Raw genomic sequence first — 14,436 nt, forward strand, 5'->3', positions numbered from 1 at the left:
ATGCACCTGGCTCCTCTGGGATAGGTAACTCTGGTACAAAGGTACCCACGGGTGGGGTGGCTCTCCAAACTCTTAAGTTCCAAGGGTTGTCTTTGTAATCTGCTGGGAAGGGTCCTTAATCTCTAATTTTCCAACCGCGACTTTGAATTGTATGGAGCACGCGGTCGTGTTCTCACTCACACCCGTCCTCCGTGGGGTTCCTACTCACTCACCTTGGGTAGTTCCCTGGGGTCCCAGCAATTCTACTCCTTCTAGACTAGGTCTAGTCCCGAGTCGTGGTTCTTATACCACTTATTTAGTATATTGTTTGGTCTCCCCCAGGAGCTTACTGTGTATTGTGCTACTTACGTTTGACTTTTTGCAACAGTATTATTTGATTTGTGTTCTATCCTCATGTAGAGGATACTAGAGAGTGTTATAGATAATAAATACATATTTTTATAACTACAGTGTGGTTTCCCTTTCATTTACCCAATACTATAAGGTTACATTCTGGTAAAACAAGGTGCTTAACATTCCTTCAAGACTTAGTCTGAAGGCTGCTCGCCGTAGCTACCACTAGGATAAATTTCAATAAATGTTGTCTTTGACCTAATCACCATAAGGGTTGTTTGGACTGGTACAAGGTGCCCACTTTAACTAGTGGACAGCATATACCAGGCCAACTTCTCACATTGCCTCACTGGGAAACTTACTTCTCGGCAGGTGTTCTACAGGGCAGCACATTTTCAATGTGCACAGCCTAAATCCAGTCTGCACTCTTACTCTATTGTCTGCTAGCCTTTCTTTTGCTGAAAGGCACTCATCGTGGATGGTCATATGGTACTGCTTCCTCGTACTTGACCCACAAATGACGGAAAACAGCACCTCCAGCCCCATTCCTGACATCATCCTGCCTCCTCCTTTTCTCTGTGTGTAGTTGTTGGAGCAAACCATTTAGCTCCCAGGATTTGTTTTGCTCTATCATTTTTAGCGGCGTTTTGCGAATGACAAGAGACTGTCAAGCACACCTTGTAAGGACTTTCATAAAATCCCATGGGTTAGAAGGATGCTATCCTAGTTGACGTTTATAAACTCTTCAATGGAGGACTGGCATGCATCTGTAAACTCTTGAACCAGAAAATGAATTATGATTTTTTTTGTCAGGATGCCTGGCTCTTACCTATTTTTTGGCTAAAGTCCTCCAAAAGACTGCACATCAAGCCCAACAGGTTGCATGGTCGCCTTCAATTGGGACTGTTTCCAAAGTAGTGGTGCGTCTCCCTCTGGGTGTTCAGCTTGAAGGCAGGAACATGGTTCGAATCAGAAATGTGCTGGGTTCATCATTGAATTAAGATGATTCCAAAAGAGGACTTTCTCGAAGTTGAGGTACTTGTGATGTTTGGATTTGACAAGGATTTCATAAACTACATCTATATGTTCGCGTGTGACCTCTTATCCAGACTCCATGAAGTAATCAGAAAAGTGCATGAAAGTGAGCCAGACCTTTCAGTAGGATTGTTGTGATCGGTAGGTCTGTTATTTCCCAACCACCATGCAGAGGGTGTGTTTGTGGTCATTTTAGATTTTGGCTGCTGTAGGGATTTTGTGGTATTTTATTTCAATGTGTTCTCACTAAAGCATATGTGAGGTTAGAACATTCCAAAGATAGGAGTCTTGCATCTTCTGATCAAGCGGGGTGGTCTGAGGGAACTCCCATGGCATGTTGGCATATATTTGTGCCAGATTCATTTGGTGGGGTTTGAAGTCTTTCATATTCCAAATTTAGCCCTGGGTTGGTCGTAACTGGAGAGGATGATGCATTTTTTTTATTTTGAAAGGAACGTCCAGATGAAAAACGTAAAAATAGTTTGAAGTTTTGAAAACACAAGCAATTGAGTAACCTAGTTACATGCTTGAAATATGTAAACACGGAAAATATGTAGAAACTTCGGTTCTCTAGATGTCCACATTCACTTGCCTATACTATGTATAACTGTTGCAAGTTCTTTCTAGCATCCGACCTGCTGAAAATCTGCACTTTTGGGCGATTTGACAAAAGCAAACCAGGTTTATACCAAACCTTCGGGTCGTTGTCTACTCAGTACGGTGTGCTTTTCTGGGACAAGGTAGGTTGGCTGTCAGATAGTTTTATGTTGTATGTTATGCTAAGGTATATTAGAGGCAAGACCCGTGGAATTATGTGGCAGGGGAGGACCACGTTATTCAGCAGGACTGACTAAGTTATTCTGCAAGGAAAGGAAATTATGCAACCTAATACAACACATTTTGTGATAGTATTACTTCATATTTATACCATTTTTAACATGGTAATACTTTCTGGGCAAAAGTTTCACCTCATTAGTACCAGTTTAACATCCAAATATAGTAATAAGCATCTGAAAGATGACCAGTCAACTTTTGTATAGGGCCTTCCACTGCACGGCAACACAGGTCACCATGATTTTAGTAACTTTTGATACATTTGAGGTAGAAACGTTTTTTAAATATCTGCAGATTATACGGCGGGTGGTGGATTATGTGGCAAATGCAACAAATCCATAATTATGAGATGGACGCCACGGCTGAAGAATCGCATAATTCCAATTGCCCTGGTCAGTGGCATTGTGCACATTCTGCCCTGAATAGAACTTGGCAGCACTACTGGGGGTCTTCAACCTCCCTCCTCAGACTAAAGATGACCACCCCATATCCTGCACCTAGAGAGTTTTGAAGAAAAAGCAGTCTTGTTCATAGAAAGTAGGTTCAGCATTTATACAATTCAGGTTATGATCCGTGGTGAGACCTCCATTCTGATACATTATTATTCAAATTGTGTTCTTATCTGAAAGCAACTGCACATTTTCTCCAAAAATATCTGCTGCTGGATGCACCTTTGCACCTGAATGAAGGTACTTGACTGTAAAGATCTGAAGCATTTAAGACAGACGAACTGGTTGAAAACTGCTCCTTCAAGGATTGGTACAAACCATGAAATATAATATCAAAGTGAGAAAAAATTAAAGAATGTGATGTGAACGACTGCAAATGTCGGAATACAAATAGGTTTAAATCCGAACTTGCAACTACATAAAATATAATACTCTTATCTGCCTTGTCTTCCTGTTTGTCACATTACCCTTTCGTATAAATACTGGCTTATCAGATTCAGTACTTTATATTTTTCATAGCCTTATCAGAAGATCTATAGGCAAAACATCAGTATCAGGTCTTGTGTTGCTGATTCCCCCAAACTGTGCTGTGTCCTTCCTGGAAGAAGAACTGCTGACACCCTCCAGAGATTGAGAGAGACCTCTCACAGAGAGCTAGTACAGCACCCATGTGGATCTAGAATAGAATAGACTTGGACTAAGTTCAAAAGCAACAACAATATCTGCACTCAGAGACAACTTAAGGTGTGCTAGAGACACAGACTTTACTTGCTGGTGAGCTTGCTCTTTCCCTCTGCCTGGTGCTACAACAGCAGGCTTAAAGTTTGTAGAGGGCACCCGAGAACTGTGCCCCAATGCTGTAAAAGATGTTGTCTGAAGAAAGGTGCTGCACTGGATTTGAGGCAGCTTACTGCAAAAATTTGCAAAGTCACAGGCCTGTACTTCTGATCAGTACTTACCTTTTTTTGTCTCTAGAACCAGACCTTTTGAGTTAATTTGTTGAAATTCTGTCCCAAGTGGCTCCTTTTGGTGCCGAGACTCCCACTGAGTTCCGTCCATAAGCTGCCAATCCATCTCATGGCTACAGCGGGCACCATGGCCTGGATCACATTGGAGCTCCCTCTGGTACCCAGAGCTCCCTCTGCCAACCAATGACATGCCCCTTCCAGTGGAGGGAGTGGCTTTCAGCTCATTTCTGGCTGGTGGTTTCCTAGGTTTTGGGCATGATCAATGCTGAAGTGGCTCAAACATTTTAGAACATTGGAATGTTGAGCGCTCCTTTGAAGGCAGTGGAGTGCTCTGGACTTCTAATGGCTGGTAGAAGCCCGGAGCATAAACATTCCAATGTTTGTTCACAGCTGTTGCTTTGAACAAAGGCCTATTGAGCCTAGGGGATTGTAACCCTCTAGAGCTCCGTGAGGCCTTTGTTTTACAAATTAGAACATTCTGCCCTCTAGGGGTGGAATGTTCTAATAACCTTAGAGCCCTCCGTAGTGCGCTCTACCAGCCATTAAAGGCCCACTCTCTTGTTAAAGGACCTCCCCGAAACACTGGAGCGGGCCTTTAATGGCCTGTAGAGCACGCTACGTCGGGCTGTAAGGGTATATTAGAGCGTGTTAGTTTCTTGGTGATCCATTGACAGTCCCCGTTGTCAGCTGAGGCAGAACATTGAACTGCTTAGCATATTCATTATAAAACACAATACAGCTATTGCTACTTCCTTATTTATAGTGACTGCAGATAGAACTTCTAAGTGCTAGAATACCATTTATGGTTCTTGAACTGTTGTGTTATAAATGCAGACCTGTCTTAAAAGATAAAACTGTTTGTGGCATTAACTTTATTGAATGTTATTGTGTATCCCATGCCATCAGGATTTCAAAGCCTCTTCAGCTCTTAAAGTAAGCATTCAATGCTCGACCAACAAACCCATTCTTAATAAAAAATAGTTGACATCCTATGAGCAGTGCAGTATTCAGCCCTTGGGACACCAGTGATGAAAAGCAGTTACTCACCAGAGGACTGCCAAGTAACAAGTGACTGCCAAGTGCAAAGGCTTGATGTTTTTCTTAGAAGCCCTCCACAAACACAGACAGATACAGCTGTTGCTTAATACCAAGGCTGCCTAGTCTTGATTCCACCTCATACCTCTTTCTTCCACCACCCCACACTTCCATCCTCTTTGTCCGTACTGTTGTAGACTCTTTTTTCTTCTGCTGCTTTCGCCCTTTTCCTATATTTCTCTTCTTCCTTCTCTCTTTTTTGACCTTCTCTCCATTGCCTTGAGTCACAATCTGGTGATGAAAAACAAGACTTGGTCCTCACAAATGAATGACGCGACAATCGCCGAAGATGCTGGGCTGTCTGTTATTTCCTACGCCGATGACCCCCAGTTAATCTTTTCCCTCTCCACTAAAGAGGCATCTAAGCCATCATCTCTCCAGTCGGGGCTGCAAAACACTGCAAGTTTGATGCAAGCCAACTTGCTTGAACTTAATGGCGATAAAACGGAATTACTAATTTTGGGGAAGAATAGGCCTCCTGAAATGGGTGCACTTCCCCAACATGAGCACCAGGTGCACAATCTAGGTGTTATCATTGACAACCAGCTTTCAATGAAGCATCAAGCAGTTAAGGTCGCCTCAACCTGCTTCACCATCCTAAAGTGGCTCAAAAAAATCCTTTGGATGTTGCCTGGTCCCACGCAAAGAACTGTGGTCCAGGCTCTTATTACTTCTAGGCTGGACTATGGCAACGTTCTGTATCTAGAAGCCAATACGGAGGTGATACGTAATCTTCAGGTGGTGCAGAACTCGGCTGCCAGGTTACTCTGCCAGGTTCCTAGAATGGCTTCTATCTCGGGCTCGCTCCGTGACCTTCACTGGCTCAGGGTGGAGAACCGCATTAAATTCAAAGCACTGAGCTATATGCACAAGATCAAATCTGGTACAGCCCCTCAGTACCTGAATGTCTTAGTCCATCCTTATCATCCACCGCACCTTTGTTCCTCCACTCAGGCTAAATTTTCAGTTCCCAGGACCAGACTTGCGAATGGGTGGTCAGTCTTTTTCTTGTCTGGGCCCCTCTTTGTACAATCTGCTCCCATGTGTCACTTTGTAACTAAACCATCTATGCGAACTTCCGAAAATGTTTAAAAACGTGGTTATTCAATCAATAGTCTCTTTTCTACTCTGTTTGTGTCAGGCAGCGCCGGGAAACCTCTGGGTAGCTGTGCGCCTTATCAAATTAAATAACAATAACAACGTCCACCAGCACAAATTAAGCACTGCAAAATGCTAATGCGTTTTTAGAACAGTCTATCCACAAACCAAGTTTCAGGTTGTGAGATTGGAAAAGAAACCACAAAACAAACTGTGCATTTCGCGAACAAGAGAGGAGGCCTGACCTAGATTTCTAAAGTGGGGATCAGTGAGGATTGGCATTCTGTTTCATAATCCTCCCTAGATGAACAGTGGTGCTGCCTGTTCTTCAAATTCCTAGAGTACAATAAGCTTTCCAGGTTTTGTTTTGTTAGACACAACCTTGCAATGTGTATGTTTTATATTTCGTCTGAAAAACATATTTCTGCAGTTCTTTTTACTAATCCGGAGTCTATGTGACTTAAAATGTTTTATGTGTTACAAATACTACTATAAATGGAACCAAAGCTAGGCAGTGATCACTGCATACTGCGGTTTAGTCTATGAACAGTTAGGGGAGCTGTCCAAACCAACAAAAGCAACGTCTGCTCTCATCCTGAGCGCCCTACGCACTAGTAGTAGCAAATGTAAGTGTAAAATCTTTGTCTGCCCCTGATTTTAAACTTGGCGTGCATCAGGTTTTATGCTAATGGCACTCGTTCCCTAGGTTGTGTACACGCACTTTCCTCCAGGTAATATAAGAAAGAAGTCTATAATAGCCTTTGCAAAGCCTTACTCTAGGATCAGTCTCGTGTAAAAATAAAAAATAAACAGCTTCAAAATCGTTTTGGGGCGTTATTGCACGTTGTACCGTCAGACAGCACAGTACAAAATCAGGAACTAGGCACAAACTCTATTTCTGGACACAAAATGAGATTGTTTAGGAAAGCCTGCTTTGGAGACATATTTCTCACGTGTGTTAGCAGTGGTGGTGCAAACCAACAAACAACTTGGTGGGGGCCCATTTACATAATGACCGCCAGTCACCCCTCGGGGAAGTTAAGCCTTGGCCTTTGCCAGGCCCTTTTTTTTGTGCATTTTTATATAGCAGGACCTCGACCCGAAGGTATTGAAGCACTTTACACGAGCACCAGTTACGTCACACAAGGACCCATTCATTTTTGGTAGGGCGGGGAGATTAAGTGATTTGCCCATCACAGGACGTTGAGCCGATGCCGAGACTCGAACCTGCTTCCCCAGCTCTAAATTCGTCAGCTCTAGCCCTTAGGCCACTCGCTCAATGGAAGTCCAGCCCCAGTGCCGCTGTCCTCTGCCTTCATCCTCACCACATGAGAAATATGCGGAGAGAGTAAAAGCATCCTGGAGAAGATAGAGGAATCCGTGGTTACTGCGTGAACATATGGGAGGCAAACGTGAAACACGGCAAGACAAGAGCAACGATGATCTTAATAAACTCTTGATTATTTAAGATGCACAAGGAATCTCGGCGGTAAAAGGACAGGAGAGTGTCAAAAGGATGCAACCAAAGGATTTAGGACAGCAAATGCCAACAAGCATTGGCATATCCAATAGGTCTCACTTTTGGGACCTTATAAGTGTTTAGCCATGCAACAGTTGAAGTTGTTGCACCAAGGATATTGTGCTGCATAACTAAATACTTATAAGGTCCCAAAAGCTAGACCTATTGGCTATGCTAATGCTTTTTTTAAAAAGTGAAGTAAGCCCAATCTATTAATGTGGGGGACGGATAAACTTTATAATCCACAGCAGACACAGTTTGCACACGTGGAGGAGGGTTCGCCTTCTTTGTTCATCCGCAGGCACAACGATGAATCTTGGGGTGAGATAATCTTAACTAAGCAGGTAGTATCATTTGTACGTTTGAGGGAGGTTCATAATCGCGCAGCAGGCATACTGTGTGTGCGGAGAGTCGACCTGAGCATTGCCCCGCCCCTTACTCCACCCCCAATCCACTGCTCATTTTTGGTGAGTACTTGCACGCATTTTTTTCCATATAAAGCACTGCATATAAGAGTACCTCAGAATACATGGCCTCAGGATGTATGTTGTAGAAAACGTTCTCGTGTGTTTGATTTAATAGGCCATAATGTTGTTCATGTACAATAGCAACCCAGGCCACCCATAGAATGCACATCACAACTGACTCACCTCTTAGTTCACTATTGGCATTGTTGTCAATGGGAAGGAAGCATTGTCAGGGTGGGGGAATGGAGAAGCATGAATGTTTCTAAATTCATGTTTGAGAACTATCACTTCCTTTCAATGCACTGATATAATCTGATGTATTAAGGTGAAACGGTTTTGAAGAGACTTCATTCTATTTCTTCATGCTTGCTGCAAGATATGTTAAAAAAATTACTGTGTTCCTAGTGTCAGTGGAGCAAGACACCCTAGTTACTTCCTTTCTTTCAATTCAATGAACCTTCAAATAAACACTTGCCTGTTTATTTACCATCTTTTTAATGTTACTGCTTAGTGCAATAAACAGCAGCCCAGTGCTCCTGTTCACCAGGGGGGCACATGAAAAGGTCAGGAGGGCTGCATGCAGCCAACGGCCGTGCTTTGAGTATCACTGGTTTATACATTTGGGACACAGTTCAGCCTCATTGCCCATCAGCCGACACCATTTGCACACTTGGGGGACAAATGTGATTCATGTTTCTCACGCAATCACACTTTGCTCACTTGGGGAGAGTTATTCATGGGCAGACACAGTTTCTACACTTGGGGAGAGATGAGGTTCAGTTTTACAAGCAGACACGGTTTCCACACTTGTGGGAGAGCTGTGCTTCACATTTCACTATCAGACACAATTTCCGCACATGGGGAGAATTGTGCTTCATGTTTGTCATGTAGACACAATCTCCACACTCAGGAAGAGATAAGATTTATGCTTCTCAGGCAAACACAATTTCCACACCGGTGAAGGGCTCTGCTTCACACTTTTCCACCAAGTACAACTGTCTCAATTGGGAAGAGTCGAACCTAATTCACCTCCCTCTCCAGCCTGTTTGAATACAGAGTTTACTTTTGCTGCGGAATCTGCTTCCACACACGACAAGGGTTTCCGTTCTCACAGACTGGCTGCACGTTCGGCGTTCACGCGCATGACCGCTCCTTCCATCATACAGCGGCACGTGCAGGCTGACCAACCGAGAGCTCATTCCCTGCTCCGGGTGTGCTGTCTGAGGCAGCCGCGTGCAGCATCTGAGTGTATTCCGAGAGCATAGATCACATGGGTGCAGCAGGAGCAGTGGCACCGGGCCCGATTATTGCTGTATTTTACAATTCAACTCAAACAGCAGATGGGGATGCATTCACTCCCTTACACCAGTGTCCATGACACACCGGTTACGCCGCTGCAGGGTATATTTCTGCGGTCTTAAAGCAACACCATGTACAAATTATGTACACAAGGACAGTGCTGCTGCCTTGAGTATCAGCGAGCAAAATCGGTGATTGGCGGTGGGGGGGCTGTTTGTACGGTCTCTCTGCTGTCTAAAATATCCGCCTGCATGATCTAGGCATGTTTCACTGTAAGGGCATAGCTTATAGCTTTCTTGTTAAATATATTTGTTTTTTAAACGCGATCTGGGGCTTTTGCGCGCAAACTTTCCTCCCTAAGGAGCGAGCCTGCCCCATCTATGTACACGTGAAGGATTGCTCAGCTGTAGGGGGGCATCTGTGGGAATTTTAAGGGTTCTCCGATGAACGAAACTTCAGCCTGCCATCCATGAGCTTTGAGGGAACGTCCTGCTGTTATATACACTTCTGTGTGTTACCATTAGACGCTCTCCACACACCACTTAACACATGCACTGCCAGGCGCCTGCAGAAGGAGATATTTCAGTGATTTCCACCCCAGCCCCCCCCCCGGGCCCCATGCACCATTTACAGAGAAAATGATCACACCTTCATGTGTCCTAGTGTTCTCAAAACATATGCTGCCCTGAGGGTGCAACTAAGACAAGAAACTCAAGGCAACGCTAAGGACCCGTGTTTTAACCCCGGCACTCGGCCACAAGACTACAGGATAAACTCTTGACCCAGCCCACAGGAGACTCATCCCGGCACTTGATCGACACATCGTGTGAACCCGGGCGCACCACTTTACCGCCAGCGAATTATGGAACTATAAATATGTGTAATGTAAGATTGTAAAAATAACTGTACAGCGACCGGTCCCAATCACCTCCCTCTGACTCACCGCCACATCCCGTTCCCGTAACAGCAGAAGCAACAGACCACCCGAACTCCGAGGTACTTAGGAGAGTGCGTGAGGGCTGTGGTCTATTGCGCCTTGCCAATGCACGTGCCTGCTCGAAGCGCTGGTCACGGCAGACCTGTTCGGTTGCTGTACTGTCAAGTGTCTCATGTCCGAGACGCATCTGCTACAATAACATTGCAATGCTTGCTATCCGGGGCTCATATAATCAAAGGAGGAGTGATCTATTAAAACGGGAGCAGACTTGGCCAGAATGTCCGTTTTCCCACTCATCTAAGATGTCTGAGAAGGAGAAAAGCTTAAAAACCGTGTGAGGAAAGAGTAAATAAGGCTCGGGAAAACGCGAGAGCTCAGCCCGGAGAAAGTCAAAGCAGGAATTGATCAATGGGACCACACTAAAAGCCGCGGCCGTGAAAGGTGACACAAAACAGATGTCGCTGCTGGCTCCCGAGAGCAAAACGCTCTGGGTTTGAACATTTTCCTAAAAGCTGGGACATCCACACGCAAAGGCCAATGGCGTGTGAGCACCACATGCACGAGCTTCTCCTGAAGCTGAAGTGATTCCAAGAGGTCGATTTCCTAAGCAGCGCATGCGCGCTGCCATAGGCTCGACCTAAAAAGGAAGATAAAAAACAGCAGTCTTGCAAAGGAATCCGCCTCTTTGTAAATGTACTAGTTATAGGAAAAAGCAGGAGGGTGGAATTTAAAGGGAGAAGAGACACATTGCCAAAAAGAACTTGGTGGAGTGTGAGAGGGATGTTGAAATATTATTCGTTATTTACGACTGAAAGCATTGATGCACACCTACGGTGGATAACAAATGTACAAGTTAGAATATGTAGAAAAAATCCATTGAAAGAGCGGGGCCGGAACTAGCTAGGCCAGATGGAATACAACCCAGGGCACTGAGCCATTTAAGCAACCGCTTAATTTTTCCCTGGATTCAGGCACAGTTGGTGATTAGTGGGGACTACATTGGTTGGTACTACCGGTGTCCAAGGGCCTCTTGTACTATTCCACTACAGTTGGAGTACCAAGCTACTCCTATTGTACACTTGGCTCTCCAACAGTCTTTAGTCCTACACCCATCTTTCTGCAAGATTTAGTCAGTCCACAGGCAGAAGTGGGCAGAACCTTTGGTGTGGGCTGGTACACAGAGCATGGCAGATGCAGCCTGGCCAGGGCTTACGCACATGGCAAGGTAAATATAGCCTAACCTGGGCCAATACACACAGCAAGGCAGATACAGCCCAACCTGCAACAGTACAAACTGCAAGGTAGATGCGGTTGTATGACAGGGAAATACTCTGCATGCCTTTACCACGCATGTTTTACCACACATTTTTTTTAGCGCTAATATGTTTTTACAACGTATGCCTTTACTACGCACTGTTTATATATATTTATATATAAACAATGTATTTGTGGGGGAGAACCCCCACACCCCTGAACTTACCTTAAATGCGTGGTAAAGGCATACGTTGCAAAAGCATATGCGTTCTAAAAACATGCGTGGTAAAAAATGCGTGGTAAAGGTACAACGAGGTAAAAACCTCGTAGTTACGGCTGTTTCCCGGTAGATGGAGCTTCCCCTTGGGCCAATGTGCAGATCTTTGTGGACTTTTGCGATTTTAACTTGGAACCACAGAGACACTGGGAGACTCTCTGCAGCACAAGTTTCTCCTGGCTTCACTCTCTCATTCTCTACATTTCAGTGTTTGATCTCCACCATTCATCCAAATCAATGAAAGCAATACACTTTCCCTATCTGAGGAGCTGCCCTCATCCTCTGTCCTTTGCAGTGGTAAATCAAAGGCATGCAAAATGAATCCCACAGATTTCAGTACTCAGAACCATGCACACAGAGGCCTACTACTACACATGTGCTACATACATACTATACACACATCCACACTCTACATACAAAAAGTCAGTGCAAGGTTCTGGGTTTTGATATAGAAGCAGAACCTTATGGAAGATGGGCTAGTAGGCCACACTCTCATTGACACATATAAAAGGTCTGGTCATCTAACTGAGACCACAAAACACTATATGCTACCCCCACCGTCTTATGTGCTAAGCCCAAGATAGAGACAGTAGTCCTGTTTCCACTCTAAAGGTACACTTGGCGCACCCCTCCAGGTCTTAGGGCAGGTTCTCGACCTCTCAGTATCAAGAGACAGGCATAGGCCTTTGCAGGCAGGGTCGATTATTTTTGGCCCTGGAGTCGTGCTAAAGGTCAAGATCATAGCACATAGTGGACATTCATGCAGGTGTACATACCCTATGTTGGGGTGTTTCCCATCCCAGCACTAGCCTTGGTCTTTGTCATCCTGGTATGGGCTTGCTACTTTCTGTGCAGTGGGCAATACAGCCTACTTTTCTTCCATGGCATTAAACAGTTATAAAACAGAGTCCTGTTTCTAGCAAATATCTCCCTTTTCAATACCCAGGTAAATTACGAGACCCAGCTGAATTGGGAAAGTATGCAACTTTGGTGGCACCAGCAGGCACAGACTTTGTTAAAATTCAAACACTTTTTCAATTAAGATAGTTTCTTTTTAGGCTTTCTATTTTTTCTTTGTATCTTCCATATGGCAAAACTCACCCAGCACGTGGTGCCCCAGTCACACAATGGACCTGAAAGATAGTACACGGAAAAATATCAGTGCAAAGGCATGGGTGAATGTAGAGTCTCCTGTCATGGGAGATTATATAGCTGTTCCAGATGAGGGTCTGGAGGCTGCCTCCACTCCATTGAAGCTAAAGGTGTCTTCTGCACTAGGTGAATTTTACGCTTCATCTTCCCACATCTCGGATTTCCTCACAGGGTGCAGGCCACATTGCCTTGGTCCTTGGGTACCAGCATTACACCAACTAAATTTCTGAATATAATCTCAAAGGACACTCATATCCAAACTGACCCCTTTCCTGACAATCTACAAAGATGTGTATCAATAGAACTTCCTCTTCAGTGTAGACAGTCAAATTCTGGAACACATTCACATCAGGAAGAAGTACAACCCTTGACCATTTTGAATTCCTGCAGTTAATAAAGACTTAGCTGTTCCCAAAGAGAGGCCCTGATAAGTCACATATCAAATTGATTTGTCATGAGTTTGATCGGCGTCATACTCACCGACTGTGATTGAAGAGTGACAAGATCAAGGTTCTTCCATGGTCGGGCAAGGACCTTATCTTTTTTTGATGAGAGTGATGTTGATGGAGGTGGGAGGTTGAGTCAAAATGGATGATGTGGTGGTCTCTGCAGGTGATGGGCACATTTGCTGTCAAGGAAATGTGCACTAGCAGGGGGGTGACTGCTTCACAGCTGTGCCTGCCAATAGACAAGGGACCCGAGAGCAGTTGGAGGAAGTTCAGAGTTTCTAGGTTCATACGAAAAGCTCTGGTTTGAGGCTGGTCTGGTTTTTAGAAGCTGGAAGAAGACAAACAGTGGAGTTCTTGAAAGAGGCTGCTATCCCTCCACTCCTCTTTTGTTAGTAAGACGGTGTCAGAAGCTCCGGCATCCTAAGAGCTGGCTCAATGCTCAACAGTTGCCTCCCTTCTGGCACCTCCGAGCCTGTCCTTGTGATACAGGGTGTTAAAGTGGCCAGATGGAAGGACGTCTAGTAGAAGGTGTCGGCGAGGAAGGAGACCTGGAACAATAGAAGAAAATATGTAAGAAAGCCCGTTGTGAATTAAATCACTCTGTTTTAATGTATAGAACTCCCTACTAAAAATTAAGATGTCTCACTATGATGATGAGGATGATGATGAAAGCATTTTATAGTCTGCACAGCTACTCCGAGGAGTGTTCAAGCGCGAAAGCCATTACACCAAAGATGGAACAAGGCAAAATGAGGCTTAAGCTTGTGCAAAAAGCCACGTTTTCAGTTTTTTCTTAAATAATGCCACATCACTCGTAGCCCTTAGATCCAAAGGGGGCAAATTCCAGGTTGTCGACCCCAGGTATACTAGCCACCTTCCACCTATTCTTCTTGCCCGTTGAAACCTGGGGATCTCCGTCACTATGTGAATCGACTCTGATGCTAAAGCCGTGAGAAATCAAAGATAGCATTGAGGAAGCAACCACAAGCTATGCATAGACTGCAATAGGATAATGCGGTTTGAATAATAACAACAGCACACCAGAGCTTGCATCTTCCTCAGCTTGGAACTACAATGGTTAAGTTCATCTTGACATGTCTAGTTTCTAAGGTGGAAGTAATTACAAGAGTTCTCTAGACATTTGTATACACTTAAAAGAAACGCCTGGATTGTTCTTAGCCAGCAGGCCTTAATAGGAACAAAGTCTGTCAGGAGAAAACATGGTTTCAGCCTTCCTAAAATGGGTACCTACTGCACTATACATTGTTTG

The 14,436-nt window shown here is 44.5% G+C and overlaps 1 long non-coding RNA gene across 1 annotated transcript in view; it reads right to left on the reverse strand.

Moving 5' to 3' along the window:
• The window catches only part of LOC146812371 (uncharacterized), a 49,225-nt gene that overhangs the window by 6,775 nt on the left and 28,014 nt on the right, over positions 1-14,436 (reverse strand). The window contains exon 4 of the long non-coding RNA XR_014966840.1: positions 13,198-13,714. This is a non-coding gene — a long non-coding RNA (uncharacterized LOC146812371). The remainder of the gene's footprint in view (positions 1-13,197; positions 13,715-14,436) is intronic.

The sequence above is a fragment of the Triturus cristatus genome, chromosome 7 (genome assembly GCF_964204655.1).
Source record: "Triturus cristatus chromosome 7, aTriCri1.1, whole genome shotgun sequence".
In the NCBI taxonomy this organism is placed as follows: Eukaryota; Metazoa; Chordata; class Amphibia; order Caudata; family Salamandridae; genus Triturus; species Triturus cristatus.